At 40.2% G+C, this 20,641-nt stretch overlaps 1 pseudogene; it reads left to right on the top strand.

Annotated features, from left to right (window-relative positions):
* Positions 1–1,893: 1,893 nt before the first annotated feature.
* Positions 1,894–3,476, top strand: LOC119514702 (annotated as a pseudogene).
* Positions 3,477–20,641: the final 17,165 nt, after the last annotated feature.

Raw genomic sequence — 20,641 nt, 5'->3', positions numbered from 1 at the left:
CACTACAGCTGATTTGAAGAGGCAGAAGAAAGGATCAGTGAACTAGAAGGCAAAGCAAGCAAATTCAAATGCACAAAAGAACAAATGGAGAAAAAATGGAAATATTTGAATTGGACCCCAGGGAAATGATTGACAACATGAAGCACACAAATATACAAATCATAGGTGTCACAGAAGGTGACAAGAAGGGTAAAGGGCCTGGAAGAATATTTGAGGAAATAATGGCCACAAATTTCCCAAGCCTTATAACAAAAATATGCAAGTCTAGGAAGCCCAACATCCTCCAAACAAAATATATCCAAATAGACCCACTACAAGACACATACTAATCAGACTTTCAAATGCCAAAGAGAAGGAGAGAATCCTGAAAGCAGCAAGAGAAAAGTGATTCACCACATACAAGGGAAGCCACATAAGGCTAAGTGCTGACTACTCATAGGGCACCATGGAGGCAATTTGTATAATATATTTAAGATTCTGAAAGAGAAAAATTACCAGCCAAGAATTCTTTTTTCTTTGGTTGGGTTTTTTGATGTTTCAATACATTTTTAAAATTCAATTTTATTGAGATATATTAACAAACCTTACAATCATCCATCCACAGTGTACAATCAGTTGTTCACAGTACCATTATATAGTTGTGCATTCATCACCAAAATCAATTTTTGAACATTTTCATTACCACATACAAAAAAGAATAAGAATAAAAATTAAAGTAAAAACACCCAAAACATCCCACACGCCCATCCCTCCCTGTTATTCATTTACTTTTTGTCCTCATTTTTCTCCTGATCTGTCCATATACTAGATTAAGAAAGTAGGAGCCACAAGATTTTCACAATCACATGGTCACACAGTTTAAGTTATATAGTCATACAATTGTCTTCAAGAAGCAAGGCTACTAGGTTCCAGATCATCAGTTTCAGATACTTCCTTCTAGCTATTCCAATACATTAAAAACTGAAAAAGGATATCTATATAATGCATTAGAATAACCTCCAGAATGACCTCTAAATTCTATTTGAAGTCTTTCAGCCACTGAAATTTATTTTGTTTCATTTCTTTTCCCCCTTTCGGTCCAAAAAGGCTTTCTCAATCCCATGATGACAGGGCCAAGCTCATCCCCACGAGTCATGTCCCACATTGCCAGGGAGATATACACCCCTGAGATCATGTCCCACATGGGGGGAGGGCAGTGAGTTTACCCACAGAGTTGACCAGCCAAAAATTCTTTATCCAGCAATGTTGTCCTTCAAAAGTGAGGGGGAGAGATAAGTGTGGGCCCAGCACAGGTCCAGGGTCCATTGTATTCCTGTCACCAGACTCTTCCCTGTTCTAGGGGTTTCCAGGACAGCCCTCTCCCCTATTTCCCTTTCTTGGCCTCCAGCTGGGGATAGTTAATGCCAGTAAACACACACTCTTTCCTATCAACATTTAACATGCTCAACTAGCCCCCATCTTAATCCCCCTACCTTTTTGTCCCCATGTCCCTTGCAGGTGCTCCCCCTCTACTGGCTTTTAGCAGCCATATTTCCCAAAATGCATGTCCCCTGGCTGCCTTACCTCCTGCCACCCATCTTCACCTCTGCCCTTTGGGGCTGCCCTCCCCACAGCCAAACAACCTTATGTTTGGTTCTTCTCTTAGCAGCATTTTCTCAAGGTCTGAAATATTTTTATTTGTCCTATGATTTTGTGGGTTTTATTATTAAAATTTAAAAAGTATTTAAAGATTATTTTAAAATATAAGAAAGTACTGAAACTAATGAACAAACAGACTGAGTGAACAAACAGGCAAATACCCACATTTTGTATATGGGAAAGTCTTGTGCTTCTAATGACACCTTAGTGACTGGGTCCTGCCCACCACCCATGGAAAGCCCAGAGCACAGGACAATGGCAGCTGAACTTCCATCTGCCCATCCCCAGGCCTTGGTGACCTTCAAAGATGTGGCTGTGCTCCTCTCCCAGGAGGAGTGGGACCATCTGGGCCTACTCAGTGGGGCCTCCATGGGGACATGATGCTAGAGACCTACAGGAATCTAGTCTCTCTTGAAGCAGGACTTGCAGGTCCTAAACCTGGGGTGATCTTGCAGTTGGAGCAAGGGGGTGAACCATGGGTCATGGATGCACAGGGTACTGAGGGGTAAGAATGTCTGTGAATCTACAGCTCAGATCATGGGACCAGAACTGAGATCAATGAAATGACTTCAGGGGAGATGTTTGATGGGAAAAAACTAGGCTGTCAGGGGCTCTGTTCCCCAGGTACCTGAGGTGGGAGAAGCCTGTGAGCATGTTGGGGAGCCAAAGGAATGCCCAGACAAGCCAGTAGGGCAGAGAGGCCCCAGGCTAGTCATGGTGACCAGCAAGCAGCGAGGAGACTGGGAGCCTGGGGGAAGCCTCAGGTTGGGGTCAAGTCCTATCCCTGATCAGAGACCTCACAAATGTAATACATGTGAGCAGAAGTTTGAACAGAGATCTTACCTGTTCAAAACCATATGCACATACACAAGTCAAAAAAAAATATGGTTCATGGTTCTGGGGAAATTTGCAGTAAAAATGTAATTGTTAATGAAGATTACAACATTCCTATTGGGAAAACAATTGCATTATTTTAGTTACTGCAGGAAAACTTTCAGGTATGGTGCTAAATTGTCAGGCATCAGAAGATTCATGGTGAGGAGAAGCCCTACAAGTGTGATGAGTGTGGAAAAGCCTTCAGCCAGAGCTGTGAGTTCATCAATTACCAGAGGATGCACTTAGGGGAGATCCCCTATAAGTATGATGAGTGTGGGAAGACATTCAACGGGAGGCCCAACCTCATGAAGCATCAGAGAATTCACACTGGGGAAAAGCCCTACAAGTTTGGTGACTGGGGAAAACACTTCAGTGCCTACTCTTCCCTTATTTATCACCAGAGAATCCACACTAGAGAGAAACCCTATAAATATAATTTCTGTGGGAAAGCCTTCAGTGATAGCTCAGTCCTCATCTGACATTATCAGACTCACACTGGAGAGAAGCCATTTGAGTGTAAAGCTAACCTTATCCAACATCAGAGAATTCACACTGGAGAGAAAACCTACAAATGTAATGAATGGGAGCAAGCCTACATCCAAAAAGCCAAACTTGTTGAACATCAGAGAAGTCACCATGGAGAGAAGCCCTATGAATGTAATGACTGTGGCAAAGTCTTCAGCCAGAGCACACATCTTACCTATCAGAGAATCCACTCTGGTGAGAAGCCCTGCAAGTGCAGTGAATGTGGGAAGGACTTTCACAACAGAACCAGACTTATTCACCAAAGATAACATCATGGAGAAAGGCCATACAAATGAACTGACTGCAGGAGAGCCTTTAGTCAGAGCACTTATCTTATACAGCAACAGAGAAGAAGCTTTACAAGAGCAGTGAATGTTGGAATGTTCAATGTTTTTCAGCATCAGAGGATTCACCTCTGGGAAGACTTCTCCATGTGAAGGTGGAGGAGAGTCCATGAATGCAGAGTCCTACCGTGTGCTTCCTCCCATGCACCTCTGCACTGCCCACAGTTATTTATTGTCTACACAGTGTTATCGTGGGGTGAAAGGGCATTCCTCCTTAAGTAAAACTCTTAACCCAACGACAGTGCATGTTCATTTTAGAGAAACAAAGAGAGGAAGTGGAGCAAAAAAGGGAAGCTTCTGTAATGTCCTTACTTAGGAAAAAAAAAAAAAACAGAACACACTGCCACTTTGGTATATGTTTCCTTCCACACCTAATGAGCATTTGAAAATGAAAATACTGTTATGCCTGTGATCACCTTTGCTATTTATTCAATGCTAGAAAATTCACACTGGAGAGAATTCTGCATATTTGCGTATTTTTGTGTGTTGTAAATTTTCATAGATTAACATACCATTTATACACTTCTATGTTAATTAGGAACATAATTTCTTTCCAGTTGACATATTTTAGTTTATAAAACTCACCATTTGGACATATATTACTTCTCAGTGACTAACTTTAAGTCTTTATTATTTTAAATTATATCTGTAGGATAAACATTTTAAAGGATATTGATGCACATATCCAAATGTTTTCCATAATCTACCAATATATAATGACACCAGCACTGATTCATTGAAAAACCATTATCAAGGATGTCCTGCCTGTCAGGATGCAGAGTTGAGTCAAGCAGTGTGGACAGTCTGATTTCCACACCACCTCCTCATGCTGGATGTTGTAATTTTAATCTCTGTTTGTTAAATAGACATGACTCTACAACTGGAAAAAAACAATGAGGAAGAGTTTAAAATATTCACAGATAAACAGAGCTGAGAGAATTTGTTAACAAGAGACCTGCCCTGAAAGAAATACTAAAGGGAGTTCTGCTGGCTGAAAGAGAGAGAGAGGCTTGGAGAAGAGTATAGACATTAAGATTATCAGTAAGGGTAAAATAACAGATCTGTCGACTAAAAGCCAAAGAATAAAATGGTCAAAGAAAGGAGAGTGTTTACAATAATAACATTAAATTTTAATGGATTAAACTCCCCAATCAAAAGACAGATTGGCAGGCGAGAAACTAAGATGGCAGCTAGATGAAACAGGGCAAAAAACACCTCCGTGAAAAACACTAGATAAAAACCAGAAAGTGACCCAGAATACCGGTTACAGCGATGCACCAGCTGGACGAGGTCTGCTAGTATCACAGGGGCCATATACTTGGTGAAACCAGGAGTCTGCATTCTGAAACGAGTGAATAAGCTGGCTGGAAGACCCGCAGCCGCGCGGCACTGTGGGGAAGCCAGGGCTTGGCGTTTGGAGACCGACTGGCTCTTTAAAAAAAAAAAAGGGAAAAACCCAGGAGTAGCTGCAGTTGCAGGAGTGGGAACCACGCAATAAAACACAGCAAGAGGGGGCTGGGCCAGCCTCTCAGTGTCTGGCCTAGAGGATAGTCTGCTGCAGATACCCTCGGGGCTGGGGGAACGGAGGGGAGAGCCGGAAGCTGAGAGAAACCCCGCGGCTAGCAGCTGGCTCCCCGGAGGGCTGGATAAACTCCTGCCCAGGGCCGTGCCCACAGCCCAGAGCCCCGCCAGTTGTCCCGGAGCTGGGAAGGTGGAACTGTGTGTGTGTGGGGGGGTTGAGATGCCCTGTTCAGCCATCTTTGCATCAGGCGGAGAGCACCGCTGCATGGCCTGGCGGCCCGGGGCTTCCCTTGAGGGATGGCGCGCACTGGTGACGTAGCATGGCATTCCCTCAGCAGAGCTCCTGGAGGATTGCGGCTTGGAGGGGGGGGCCCGCTTGGAGAACCCAGGGACGCTACGCCAAGTCCGGTGGTTTGTGGGACAGCGAGAGAGAGGGTCTGGGGCTGAAATGAAATGAAGGCTTAGACTCTTGTGGTGGCCTTGAATCTCTGGGAACCTGGGGGATTTGAATATTAAAGCTGCCCTTCCTCCCTGGCCACCCATACACACACCCCACATTCAGGGCGGACAGCTCCAGCAACACACCCAAACTGAGTTCTCCAACTGAAGCCCACAAAAATCATTTCCCCACACACCACGGGAACAAGGTTGAGAACTGACTTGAGGGGTATAGGTGACTCACAGACGCCATCTCTGCTGGTTAGTTAAAGAAAGTGCACATCACCAAACTGTGTTTCTGAAAAATTAGATTGATATCCTTTTTTTTTTACAACTTGAAAGAACCTTATCAAGCAAAACAAATGCCAAGAGGCCAAAAACAACAGAAGATCTTAATGCATATGATAAAACCAGACGATATGGAGAATCCAACTCCAAACACACAAATCAAGATATCGGAAGAGACTCAGTACTTGGCAGAATTAATCAAAGAACTACAATCAAGGAATGAAAACATGGCAAAGTATTTATAGGACATCAAGAAGACCATGGCCCAGGATATAAGTGACATAAAGAAGACCCTAGAAGAGCATAAAGAAGACATTGCAAGAGTAGATAAAAAAATAGAAGATCTTATGGAAATAAAAGAAACTGTCGGCCAAATTTAAAAGACTCTGGATATTCACAATACAAGATTAGAGGAAGCTGAACAACATCTCAGTGTCCTAGAAGTCCACAGAACAGAAAATGAAAGAACAAAAGAAAGAATGTAGAAAAAAATCAAAATGGATCTCAGGGATAAGATAGATAAAATAAAATGTCCAAACTTAAGACTCATTAGCGTCCCAGAAGAGGAAGAGAAGGGTAAAATCTAGAAAAAGTATTCAAAGAAATTGTTGGGGAAAACTTCCCAAACCTTCTATACAATATAAATACACAAAGCATAAATGCCCAGTGAACTCCAAATAGAATAAATCCAAATAAACCCACTCCGAGACATATTCTGATTAGACTCAAATACTAAAGAGAAGGAGCAAGTTCTGAAAGCAGAAAGAGAAAAGCAATTCACCACATACAAAGGAAACAACATAAGACTAAGTTGTGACTACTCAGCGGCCACCATGGAGGTGAGAAGGCAGTGGCATGACATATTGAAAATTCTGAGAAAGAAAAATTTCCAACCAAGAATACTTTATCCAGCAAAACTCTCCTTCAAATTTGAGGGAGAGCTTAAATTTTTCGCAGACAAATGCTGAGAGAGTTTGCCAATAAAAGACCTGCCCTACTTCAGATACAAAAGGGAGCCCTACTGACAGAGAAACAAAGGAAGGAGAAAGAGATATAGAGAATTTTAACAGACATATATAGTACCTGACGTCCCAAATCACCAGGACACTCATTTTTCTCTAGTGATCACGGATCTTTCTCCAGAAGGGACCATCAGCTGGGACATAAACAAACCTCAAGAAATTAAAAAAAAAAAATTTTTTTTTGAATATACTCAACGCACATTCTCCAAACACAATGGAATACAAATAGAAGTCAATAATTTTTGAACTGTAACTCCACTATTTACTTCCTACATGATATAAAATACACAAACTCTAATGACAAATCAGTGGTTTTGAACTCAATGTAAAATATGTAATTTTAGACAACTATATAAAGGTGGGGGAATGGAGGAGTATAGGAACATAGTTTATGTGTCCTATTGAAATGAAGGTGGTATCAAAGAAAAACAAGATTGTTATGGATTTAAGAGGTTAATTTTAAGCCCCACAGTAAACACAAAGAAATTATTAGAGAATATAACCATAGAGATGAAAACTAGAGTTTGGGTTAAGAGAAATGGGGGAAGGGGCAATGGGGAGTTAAGAAATGGGTGTAGGGTTGCTGTTTGAGGTGAAGGGAAATTTCTAGTAATGGATGGTGGGAAAGAGCATTACAACATTCTAAATGTGATTAATCCCACTAATGGAAGGCTAGGGATGGGGTGGAATGGGAAGATTTAGGCTGTATATATGTTTCCACAACTGAAAAAAAAAAAAAAAGACAGTCTAAATAGATGACAATTGAATGCCAAGGATGAACCTGGATGGGATTGGAGGATAGAGGACAGGAGGATCAAAGGGTCACAGTTGAGACATAAGGAAAAGGAAATATAGAATGTAAGCTTTGTATCATTGTTGAATCTCTTGTACTTCTTAGCTGTGCTTAATGGGATTGCATAAAAGAATGTTCTTATTCATGGGAAGTGTATATGTGAATTATAGTGTTTGTTCAAGGATGTGTGCAGCTTGCTCTCATATGTTCAGAAGACAGAGCAATAGATGATGGATGATAGATAGGGAGGGAAAGAAATAGCGATGTAACAGCTTGTTAAAGTTGGTGGATTGGGCTATCAGGGGAGGGGGCAGGGTATGATGGAATTCTGTGTATGGTGTTAGTATTGTTTTTGCAACTGTTCCTATAACTTTGAATTTATTTCAAAATAAAAAAAATGGGGTGCTATTGGGGAAAAATACAATCAATGCAAACTAGAGTCTATAGTTAACAGAAACATTGTATTATGCTTCCTTTAATGTAACAAAGGCAATATACAAAAGGTAACTGCCTATAAGAGGGGGATATAAGGGAGGGCTATGGAATTCTTGGTATTGGTGATGTTGACTGACTTTTTTAACGGTACTTTATTTTAATCTTATCTTTTCTTTGTTGCTTTTTAGCTGTCATTTTTTTCTTTCCTTTTCTTTTGTCTTTCTACCTTTTTTTTGACTCTTCCTCTTTCTTTGTGGAAGAAATGGAAATGTCCTTACATAGATAGTGGTTGTGGTGGTGAATGCATAATTACATGATTATACAGGGAACCATTGATTGTTTACCTAGGATGGAATGTATGGTGTGTGAACAAAACCATCTTAAAAAAAAAAAAAAAGGTTGATGGATGAACTTTGAGGACATTATGTTGAGTGAAATAAGCCAGACAGAAAAGGGCAAATATTGTATGAGCTCACTGATATGAACTAATTATAATATGTAAGCTCATAGACATAAAATATAAGTTACCAGGATATAGAAGGAGGCTAAAGAATGGGGAGTAATTGCTTATTATAAGCAGAATTTTAACTATATTGAAGTTAAGTGTTTGGAAATGGACAGAGGTGATGGTAACCCATTATTGTGAGAATAACTAACAGTGCTTCACGGTGTGTGAATGTGGTGGAAAGGGGGAGTTTAGAGTCATATATGTCACCAGAAGGAAAGCTGGAGGTTAGAGCGTGGGAATGTATAACACAATGAATCTTGTGGTGGAAAATGTCCATGATTAACTGTGCAAATATTAGAAATTTCTTTCATGAACCAAAACAACCACATGACACTATAACTAAAAGTTAATAATAGAGGGTATATAGGGGGAAATGTACCTATTGCTAACTATGTACTACAATTAGTAATATTTTAATATTCCTTCATCAACAGTAACAAATGTATTATACCAATACTATGAGTCAATAGGGTGGAGGGTTAGGGGTATGACAGGGTTTGAGGGGTAATGAAAATGTTCTAAAATTGAAAAAAAGTTAATTGTGGTGATGAATGCACTACTATATAATATAATGTTATTGTGAACAATTGATTGTACACTTTGGATGATTGTATGTATGTGAATAATCTAAATAAAATTGAATTTTAAAAAATTCAGTAAGAGGGGTGGGTAAGGGATATGGGATGTGTGAGGTTTTCTTGTTTCTTTTTATTTACCTTTCTGGAGTAATACAAATGTTCAAAAATGATCAAGGTGATGAATGCACAACTAGGTGATGATACTGTGACCATTGATTGTATACTTTGGATGGATTGTATGGTGTGTGAATATATATCAATAAAATTACATTTTTAAAAAGTGGAAAAAAATAGATCCTAGATCTAAATATAAGAATCAGGACTTTAATACTCCTAGAAGAAAATGTAGGGAGGCATCTTCAGGGCCTTGTGTTAGTTAATGCTTTCTGAGATTTACACAAAAGCACAAGCCACAAAAGAAGAAATAGGTGAATGGAACCTCATCAAAATTAAATATTTTGTGCAAAGGACTTTATCATGAAGGTAAAAGGACAGCCTGCACAATGGGAGAAAATATTTGGAAACCTGATAAGGGATTAATATCTAGACTATTAGAGAAGCCCTACAACTCAATGATAAAAAGACACACAAGCCATTTTAAAAATGGGAAAGATCTTATACATTTTTGGTGGATTTGTAAAGCAGTGGGTCTGCAAATCAGTTTGGTGGTTCCTCAAAAAGTTTAATGTAGAATTACTATATAATCTGGCAATATCACTTCTTGGTATAACCCCAAAGAATTGAAAAGCAGGGACTTGAACAGATACTTGTGCCAGTTTGTATATTATGTCCCCCAGAAAAATCCATATTCTTTAATGCAATCTTGTGGGAGCAGATGTATTAGTGTTGATTAGGCTGGAATAGTGGATTAAGTTGCTTCCATGGAGATATGACCCACCCAACTGTAGGTGATAACTCTGATTAGATAATTTTAATGGAGGTGTGGCCCAACCCATTCAGTGTGGGCCTTGATTAGTTAACAGGAGCCCTATAAAAGTTCAGACAGAAGGAGCTCTCAGCTGCAACTTACAGAGACATTTTGAAGATGGCTGTTGAAAGCAGAGTTTTGCTGATACTTTGGAGGTACTAATTCAGAGTTTGCCCTGAAAAGCTGGCACAGAGACATTTTGGAGAACACCATTTTGAAACACAATCTGGGAGCAGCTAAGAGTGACATTTTGGAGAGCAACTGAGAGTGACATTTTGAAGAGGAGCTGCAGTCTAGAGAGGAATGTCCTGGGAGAAAGCCATCTTGAAATCAGAACTCCAGAGCAGACACCAGCCACATGCCTTCCCAGCTAACAGAGGTTTTCCGGACACTGTTGGCCATCCTCCAGTGAAGGTACCTGATTGTTGATGCCTTACCTTGGACACTTTATGGCCTTAAGACTATAACAGTGTAACCAAATAAACCCCCTTTTATAAAAGGCAATCCATTTCTGGTGTTTTGCATTCCAGCAATATTAGCAAACCAGAACACTTGTACCCCAATGTTCATAGCATAGCAAGATTATTCACAATTGCCAAAAGATGGAAGGAACCCAAGTGTCCATCAGCAGATGAATGGATAAACACAATGTGGTAAATCCATACAGTGAAATATTATTCAACTGTAACAAGGATACATGGTATAATGTGATGAACCTTGAAGGCATCATACTGAGTGAAATAAACCAGACATAAAAAGAGAAGTATTATATTATTTTGCTTATGTGAAATACCTATAAGTAAATTCCATAGAGACAGAGAGATTACAGATTACCAAGGAGCAGGGAAGGGGGAAATGGGAAGGGGCAATTATTGCTTAAGGGGATGTAGAGTTTCTGTTTAAGGTGATAAAATTTGGATAATGGATGTTGGTGATGGAAGCACAATATTGTGATTGTAATTAATATGGGGGGGCAGGGAGAGAGAGGAAAAAAAGCTATCTCAAGAGTAGATCATAGGCTATCCCAGGTGGGATGGGGATTGAAGCAGAGAATGGAGACTTACTGCTTAATGGGTACAGAGTTTCTGTTTGAGGTGATGGAAAAATCTTGATAATTGATGGTGGTTATGGTATCACATAGTAAGTGTGGTACATACCACTACAATGTATATTTGAAAGTGGTTAAAGTGGGAAATTTTATGTTGCATCTGTGTCATCATAATAAAAGTAAAATAAAATAAAACCCTATGGAGAAAAAAAATGGACTGGACAAGAGACTTGAATAGGCATTTCTCCAAAAAGGATATGCCAATGGCCAAGAAGCACAAGAAAAGATGCTCAACATCATCACTAACTATTAAGGAAATGCAAATCAAAATCACAATGAGATTCCATTTCACACCCACTAGAATGACTTTTTTTTTTTTAATGGAAAATTAACTAGCATTGGAGAGGACATGGAGAAATAGTTCACTCACTCATTGTTGGTGAGAATTTAAATTGGTGCAGCCACCATGGAAGACAGTTGACGGTTCTTCAGAACATTAAGTATAGAATTACCATATGACCCAACAATCCCACTTCTAGGAATATAAATAAAAGAACTGAAAACAGGGATTTGGACAGATATTTTCATGCCAATGTTCATAGCGGCATTATTTACAAATGCCAAATGATAGAACCAACCCAAGATGAACATCAGCTGATGGATGGATAAACAAAATGTGGTATATACACACAATGGAATACTGTTCAGCTGTAAAAATTAATGAAGTTCAGATATATGCTACAACATGGATGAATATTGAAGACAATGTTGAGGGAAATAAGTCAGACACAAAAAGGACAAATATTGTATGATCTCACTGATATGAAATTATTAGAATAAGCAAACTCAAATAGAGCCAGAATCTAGAATATAGTTCACCATGGGATGGAGTAGGCAGTGGGAGGTTAATGTTCAAATTTTGTAGAGTTTCTATTTGGGTTGGTGGTAAAGTTTTGGTAATAGATGTTAGTGACAGTAGCACAACATTGTGAACACAATTAACAGCACAGAGTTTTATATTTGCATGTTGTTTGAGGGGAAAATTTTAGGTTGTACGTATTACTAGGATTAAAAATTTTAAAGAACATAGAACTGTACAGTGAACCCTATTGTAAACAATGGACTCAGCTTTCTTTAATGGATATATAACGTTTTGATTTTGCAGCATGAAACCATCTGCTAATTCTAGAGCCACAGTGCTTTCCAGGTCTTATTTTCCCACCAGCAGCAAAACACCTTGAAATTTGATAGGTCTGCATTTCATCATCAATTGGCTGTTCTTACGCCCAAGGTTCCCTTCAGAATTACACCAAGTAACAGTCTTTGAGCCCCAGCTTTGTGTTAGCAAAGCAGAGATGCTTAAGGTACAGCCTTGTCTTCAAGGCACATACAGTCTGAGGGAAAAAGAGATTAATGGCACATATACTCAGGTCAGCACTGCTGAAAGTAGAAGGTGATAAATCTCAAAGATGGAGCCACTGAGGTTCAGAGGGGGCAGCAATGTCACCACTCAGAGGCAGTGGGGGGAGGCTTGCTTTGCAAGCAAAAGCAGAGAGGAGGGTGATGCCATCAACATGGTGACATAAACAGCTACTGTAAACTCCTCTCCAGAGATTCAATGAAAAAAGGACAATTCTGAATTGTTTGAAACTCTGGAGGCGGATATAGACTGGATATTGACCCTGCAAATGCCAAATTGAAGAAAGAGAAGAAATATCAGCTAGGAATCTTCCATCCCAGACCAGCTGGCCTGCCCTCTCCCCTACTCAGGCTTAGTGTGGGAAAGGCACAGAATCAGCAGATGGGATCCCTCCCACCAAGGACACAGAATTTAAAATCTCTCACTGTAGTGAGACATACCCCCACTGTTTGAAGACCTGGGGGACAGGGGAGGACAATTCAAGGCCCAGGTCAGTGAGGGACAAAGAGACTGAGAAATCGTGGACAGAGACTGCATTTCCAGCACTGGTCTGAAAACCCTTCCCCCACCTTTGAGGGAAGCAGCAGCTGGTAACTGTTTCCTTGCCTTTGGGATGGCTGGAGTACTGGGTGAGCTGAGGGAGAACTCTGCCACAAGTGGAGCCTCACATTGAGTCAGATTTGGCCAGCAGAGTGAAAGCATAGGAATTCTGCAGTTTCAGTTCACCTGTGTAGATGCAGCCTCTTCTAGGAGCCAAAGCAGCCTCTGAGGATGATTAAGTTAAGCAACAATGCCAAAAGAGAGGAAACAACTTCCAGAATAAATGAATCAAGAAAATCAGATGTCTAAAGACAGCAAAAAATCACAAGCCACACGAGGAAACATGAAGATACAGCCCAAAGGAACAAACTAACACCTCAACTGAGATTCAAGAGTTGAAACAACAAATTAAAGATGTTCAAACAAATCTTCTAAATCAAATCAGTGAGTTGAAGGAAAATGTGACAAAAAAGATGAAGGACATAAAAAGACACTGGGTGACCATAAGGAAGAATTCATAAGCTTAAAAAAACAAATGGCAGAACTTGTGGGAATGAAAGGCACAATGGAAGAGATGAAAAACATAATGGACACATACAACAGCAGACTTAGAAAGGCAGAAGAAAAGATTACTGAATTAGAGGACAGAACATATGAAATCCTACAAAGAAAAGAACAGACAGGGAAAAGAATGGAAAAATATGAGCAGGGGCTCAGGGAACTTAATGACAACATGATGTGCATGAATATATATGCTATAGGTGTCCCAGAAGGAAAAGAGAAGGGAAAGGGGGCAGAAAGAATAATATAGGAAATAGTGAATGAAAATTTCCCAATTCTTATGAAAGACATAAAATTACAGATCCAAGAAGTGCAACATATCCCAAACAGAATTGATCCAAATAGACCTACTCCAAGACACTAATCAGACTGTCAAATGTCAAAGGCAAAGAGAGAATTCTGAAAGCAGCAAGAGAAAAGCTGTGCATCACATACAAAGGAAGCTCAATAAGACTAAGTGTAGATTTCTCAGTAGAAACCATGAAGGTGAGAAGAAAGTGGTATGATATATTCAAGATACTGAAACAGAGAAACTGCCAACAAAGAATCCTATATCTGGCAAAACTGTCCTTCAAAAATGAGGGAGAGTTTAAAATATTTACAGATAAACAGACAATGAGAGAGTTCCTGAACAGGATACCTCTTCTACAAAAAATACTAAAGGGAGTGCTACAGACAGATAGGAAAAGACAGGAAAGAGAGGTTTGGAGTAGAGTGTAGAAATGAAGATAAGGAGACAGAAAGAGGGTAAAGATTGGTAAAGCCATTGATCCAGAAGTACAAAATGTTCAACAGGATTGATTGTATAGATCCAGAAATGGATAGCACAATACTGTGTGATGGTAGCACAATATTATAAGTACACTGAACAAAGATGACTGTGAGCATGGATGAAAGAGGAAGGTTAGGGACATGCAGGACACCAGAAGGAAAGAGAGAAGATAAAGACTGGGACGGTGTAACTTAGTGAAAACTAAAGTCACCAATGACTGTGATTAAATGTACAAATACAAGAATGTTTTTACATGAGGGAGAACAAATGAATGTCAACTTTGCAAGGTATTGAAAATGGATGGTATTGAGGAGAAAATACAATCAATGCAAACTACAGTCTATAGTTAACAGTAACATGTATTATGCTTCCATTAACAGTAACAAAGGCAATATACCAAAGCTAAATGTCTGTAAGAGGGGGATATAAGGGGCGGGTATGGGATTGTTGGCATTGGTGGTGTTCTCTGACCTTTTTCTTGTATTTTATTTTTATTTTGTTTTTCTAGTCTTTTTTTCTCTTTCTTTTTCTTTTTTCCTTTGTTCACCTCTTTCTCTTTCTTTGTGGAAGAAATGGAAGTGTTCTTATATAGATAGTGGTAGTGAATGCATAACTGTGTTTATAGAGGGAAACATTGATTGTTTACTTAGAAGGAAATGAATGGTGTGTGAATAAAACTGTCTAAAAATTAAACAGAAGGATACAAGTGCTGGAGAAAATGTGGAGAGAGGGATGTACCTAATCACCATTGGGAAGTAGAATGGTGCAGCCCATCTGGAAGACAGTGTGGTGGTTCCACAGGAAGCTAACCATGGGGTTGCCATATGGTCCTGCAACCCTCTTACTGGGTATATTCTTGGAAGAACTGAAAAGAGGGACATGAATGGACATTTGCACACTCAGGATTATGGTGGCAGTATTCATGATTCACAGTGGATGTAGGTGGCCTAAGGGTACATCGACTGATGAGCAGAAGGGTGAACTGTGGTGTATGCATACTATGGAATACTGAGTGATTGCAAGAAGGAATGAAGTTGTGAGGCATGCAACTAGGTGAATGGAACTTTAAGACAGTATGTGAAATGAAATAAGCCAGGAATGAAAAGACAAACATTATGATGCCTCACTAATATAGACTAACTATAATGTGCAAACTCTGAGAACTGAATCTGAGAGCATAGATTATTAGGGGAAGGCTTATTGTAAAGGTTCTTAGATTGTAAGCTCTTACAGCAGTAACTCCATTCCTGAGCTGTAACGGCTATTTCTAAATTCTGAGATGCTAAGCTCTTTGTGTATAACCTGGTTGGCCCCTGGAACTTTGAGTATCTGTTGACACCTGAGACTCAGAGCCAGAATTTGGCAGCTATGAATGTCAGCATTACACCATACAGCAAATATTAAAGAGTCTGAAAAAGAGATCAGACTTCAGTTCGAGATAGGAACAAAATGGACTTGGTTAGGACTAAGGTAACTCAGACTAAAGGGTAAAGGGCGATATTGATGGTGTTTTAAAACTTCAATTTCTGTGTGAGACCAAAGGAAGAGATGTTTATTAGGTGAAAAATCTGTATTTTTTGTAGCACACTATATAGTTTAAGTAGTATATTCAGTTTATTCGAACAAAATAATTACATGGAACTGTGAATAGGGAGTGAAATCTGGTTGGTTTGGACAGGTTAATGTGAAGCCCCAATGCATCCCAGAGTAATCTGGGCAGAGAATAAAAATGTATTTGCAAAGCCCACTTGAAGGACTGGGGGAAAATGTGGAAACATTAAACTTCCCCATCTGGGGAATTACTGATATTCTCACAAGCAATTTAGAAGGCCAACCCCTCAAACTTGGGGCTTGCTCTTATGAAGCTTGTTACTGCAAAGGAGAAGCTAAGCCTACTTAGAATTGTGCCTAAGAGTCACCCCCAGAGAACCTCTTTTGTTGCTCAGATGTGGCCTCTCTCTCTAAGCCCACTCAGCAGGTAAACTCGTTGCCCTTCCCGCTATGTGGCACATGACTCTCAGGGATGAGTTTGGCCCTGGCATTGTGGGATTGAGAAAATCTTCTTGGACAAAAGGGGAAAGAGAAAAGAAACGAAATAAAGTTTCAGTGGCTGAGACATTTCAAAAAGGGTCAAGAGGTCATTCTGGAGGTTATTCTTATGCATTATATAGATAACCCTTTTTAGTTTTTAGTGGATTGGAATAGCTAGAAGGAAATATCTGAAACTGTTGAACTGCAACCCAGCAGCCTTGAAGATGATTGTATAACTGTATAGCTGTGATGGTTACATTCATGTGTCAACTTGTCCAGGTGATAGTACCCAGCTGTCTGGTCAAGCAAGCACTAGCCTAACCATTGCTGTGAGGATGTTTGTGGCTGGTTAATAAACCAACAGGCTGGCTTATTAAATCATCAGGCAATTGGCTGCAGTTGTGGCTGATGACTCAAGGAAGGGCATGTCTTCCACAATGACAGAATGAAGTTGGCTGGATTTAATCCAATCAATCAGTTGAAGACTTTTAAGCAAGACAGACAGAGGACCTTCACTTCTTCGGCTGCCCAGCAAAGCGTTTCCTGAAGAGTTCGTTGAACTTGCCAGTTCATTTCCTGAGGAGTTCATTGAACACGTTCGTTGAAGATCCCAGTTCATTTCCTGAGGAGTTCATCAAACATCTTCATTGGAGTTGCCAGTTTGCTGCCTGCCCCACGGAATTTGGACTCATGTATACCCACAGTTGCATGAGTCACTTTTAGAAATCTTATGTTCATAGATATCGCTCATTGATTCTGTTTCCCTAGAGAACCCTAACTAATATAATAGCTTATACTGTGTGACCTTGTGACTGTGAAAACCTTGTGGCTCCCACTCCATTTATCCAGTATAAGGAGAGATTAGTAGAAAACTGAGGACAAAAACTAAATGAATAAGAGGGAGGGATGGGGGGTATGGGATGTTTTGGGTGTTCTTTTTTATGTTAATTTTTGTTCTTATTCTTTTTGTGTGGTAAGGATAATGTTCAAAAATTGATTGTGGAGGAGGCGGGGCAAGATGGCAGACTGGTGAGCTGTATGTTTTAGTTACTCCTCCAGGAAAGTAGGTAGAAAGCCAGGAACTGCGTGGACTGGACACCACAGAGCAATCTGACTTTGGGCATACTTCATACAACACTCATGAAAACGTGGAACTGCTGAGATCAGCGAAATCTGTAAGTTTTTGCAGCCAGGGGACCCGCGCCCCTCCCTGCCAGGCTCAGTCCCGGGGGAGGAGGGGCTGTCAGCTCCAGGAAGGAGAAGGGAGAACTGCAGTGGCTGCCCTTATCGGAAACTCATTCTACTGATTCAAACTCCAACCATAGATAGACTGAGACCAGACACCAGAGAATCTGAGAGCAGCCAGCCCAGCAGAGAGGAGACAGGCATAGAAAAAAAACAACACGAAAAACTCCAAAATAAAAGCGGAGGATTTTTGGAGTTCTGGTGAACATAGAAAGGGGAAGGGCCCTGAGGTGCATATGCAAATCCCAAAGAAAAGCTGATCTCTCTGCCCTGTGGACCTTTCCTTAATGGCCCTGGTTGCTTTGTCTCTTAGCATTTCAATAACCCATTAGATCTCTGAGGAGGGCCCTTTTTTTTTGTTTGTTTGTTTTTTTAATCCTTTTTTCTTTTTCTAAAACAATTACTCTAAGAAGCCCAATACAGAAAGCTTCAAAGACTTGCTATTTGGGCAGGTCAAGTCAAGAGCAGAACTAGGAGAGCTCTGAGACAAAACGCAATAATCCAGTGGCTGAGAAAATTCACTAAACACCACAACTTCCCAAGAAAAGGGGGGTGTCCGCTCACAGCCATCATCCTGGTGGACAGGAAACACTACTGCCCATCGCCAGCCCCATAGCCCAGAACTGCCCCAGACAACCCAGTGTGACGGAAGTGCTTCAAATAACAGGCACACACCACAAAACTGGGCGTGGACATTAGCCTTCCCTGCAACCTCAGCTGATTGTCCCAGAGTTGGGAAGGTAGAGCAGTGTGAATTAACAAAGCCCCATTCAGCCATCATTTCAGCAGACTGGGAGCCTCCCTACACAGCCCGGGGTGCACGGCCTGGAAGAGGGGCCCACTTGCAAGTCTCAGGAGCCATATGCCAATACCAAGGACTTGTGGGTCAGTGGCAGAGACAAACTGTGGCAGGACTGAACTGAAGGATTAGACTATTGCAGCAGCTTTAAAACTCTAGGATCACCAGGGAGATTTGATTGTTAGAGCCACCCCCCCTCCCTGACTGCCCAGAAACACGCCCCATACACAGGGCAGGCAACACCAACTACACACGCAAGCTTGGTACACCAATTGGACCCCACAAGACTCACTCCCCCACTCACCAAAAAGGCTAAGCAGGGGAAAACTGGCTTGTGGAGAACAGGTGGTTCGTGGACGCCACCTGCTGGTTAGTTAGAGAAAGTGTACTCCACGAAGCTGTAGATCTGATAAATTAGAGATAAGGACTTCAATTGGTCTACAAATCCTAAAAGAACCCTATCAAGTTCAGCAAATGCCACGAGGCCAAAAACAACAGAAAATTATAAAGCATATGAAAAAAACAGACGATATGGATAACCCAAGCCCAAGCACCCAAATCAAAAGACCAGAAGAGACACAGAACCTAGAGCAGCTACTCAAAGAACTAAAGATGAACAATGAGACCATAGTACGGGAGATAAAGGAAATCAAGAAGACCCTAGAAGAGCATAAAGAAGACATTGCAAGACTAAATAAAAAAATGGATGATCTTATGGAAATTAAAGAAACTGTTGACCAAATTAAAAAGATTCTGGACACTCATAGTACAAGACTAGAGGAAGTTGAACAACGAATCAGTGACCTGGAAGATGACAGAATGGAAAATGAAAGCATAAAAGAAAGAATGGGGAAAAAAATTGAAAAAATCGAAATGGACCTCAGGGATATGATAGATAATATGAAAAGTCCAAATATAAGACTCATTGGTGTCCCAGAAGGGGAAGAAAAGGGTAAAGGTCTAGGAAGAGTATTCAAAGAAATTGTTGGGGAAAACTTCCCAAATCTTCTAAACAACATAAATACACAAATCATAAATGCTCAGTGAACTCCAAATAGAATAAATCCAAATAAACCCACTCCAAGACATATACTGATCACACTATCAAACACAGAAGAGAAGGAGCAAGTTCTGAAAGCAGCAAGAGAAAAGCAATTCACCACATACAAAGGAAACAGCATAAGACTAAGTAGTGACTACTCAGGAGCCACCATGGAGGCAAGAAGGCAGTGGCACGATATATTTAAAATTCTGAATGAGAAAAATTTCCAGCCAAGAATACTTTATCCAGCAAAGCTCTCCTTCAAATTCGAGGGAGAGCTTAAATTTTTCACAGACAAACAAATGCTGAGAGAATTTGCTAACAAGAGACCTGCCCTACTGGAGATACTCAAGGGAGCCCTACAGACAGAGAAACAAAGAAAGGACAGAGAGACTTGGAGAAAGGTTCAGTACTAAAGAGATTCGGTATGGGTACAATAAAGGATATTAATAGACAGAGGGGAAAAATATGACAAACATAAACCAAAGGATAAGATGGCTGATTCAAGAAATGCCTTCACGGTTATAACGTTGAATGTAAATGGATTAAACCCACCAATTAAAAGATATAGATTCGCAGAATGGATCAAAAAAAATGAACCATCAATATGTTGCATACAAGAGACTCATCTTAGACACAGGGACACAAAGAAACTGAAAGTGAAAGGATGGAAAAAATATTTCATGCAAGCTACAGCCAAAAGAAAGCAGGTGTAGCAATATTAATCTCAGATAAAATAGACTTCAAATGCAGGGATGTTTTGAGAGACAAAGAAGGCCACTACATACTAATAAAAGGGGCAATTCAGCAAGAAGAAATAACAATCGTAAATGTCTATGCACCCAACCAAGGTGCCACAAAATACATGAGAGAAACACTGGCAAAACTAAAGGAAGCAATTGATGTTTCCACAATAATTGTGGGAGACTTCAACACATCACTCTCTCCTATAAATAGATCAACCAGACAGAAGACCAATAAGGAAATTGAAAACCTAAACAATCTGATAAATGAATTAGATTTAACAGACATATACAGGACATTACATCCCAAATCACCAGGATACACATACTTTTCTAGTGCTCATGGAACTTTCTCCAGAATAGATCATATGCTGGGACATAAAACAAGCCTCAATAAATTTAAAAAGATTGAAATTATTCAAAGCACATTCTCTGACCACAATGGAATACAATTAGAAGTCAATAACCATCAGAGACTTAGAAAATTCACAAATACCTGGAGGTTAAACAACACACTCCTAAACAATCAGTGGGTTAAAGAAGAAA

Source organism: Choloepus didactylus, chromosome 18 (assembly GCF_015220235.1).
Source record: "Choloepus didactylus isolate mChoDid1 chromosome 18, mChoDid1.pri, whole genome shotgun sequence".
Lineage (NCBI taxonomy): Eukaryota > Metazoa > Chordata > Mammalia > Pilosa > Megalonychidae > Choloepus > Choloepus didactylus.
This window is presented reverse-complemented; position numbering and strand designations above follow the sequence as displayed.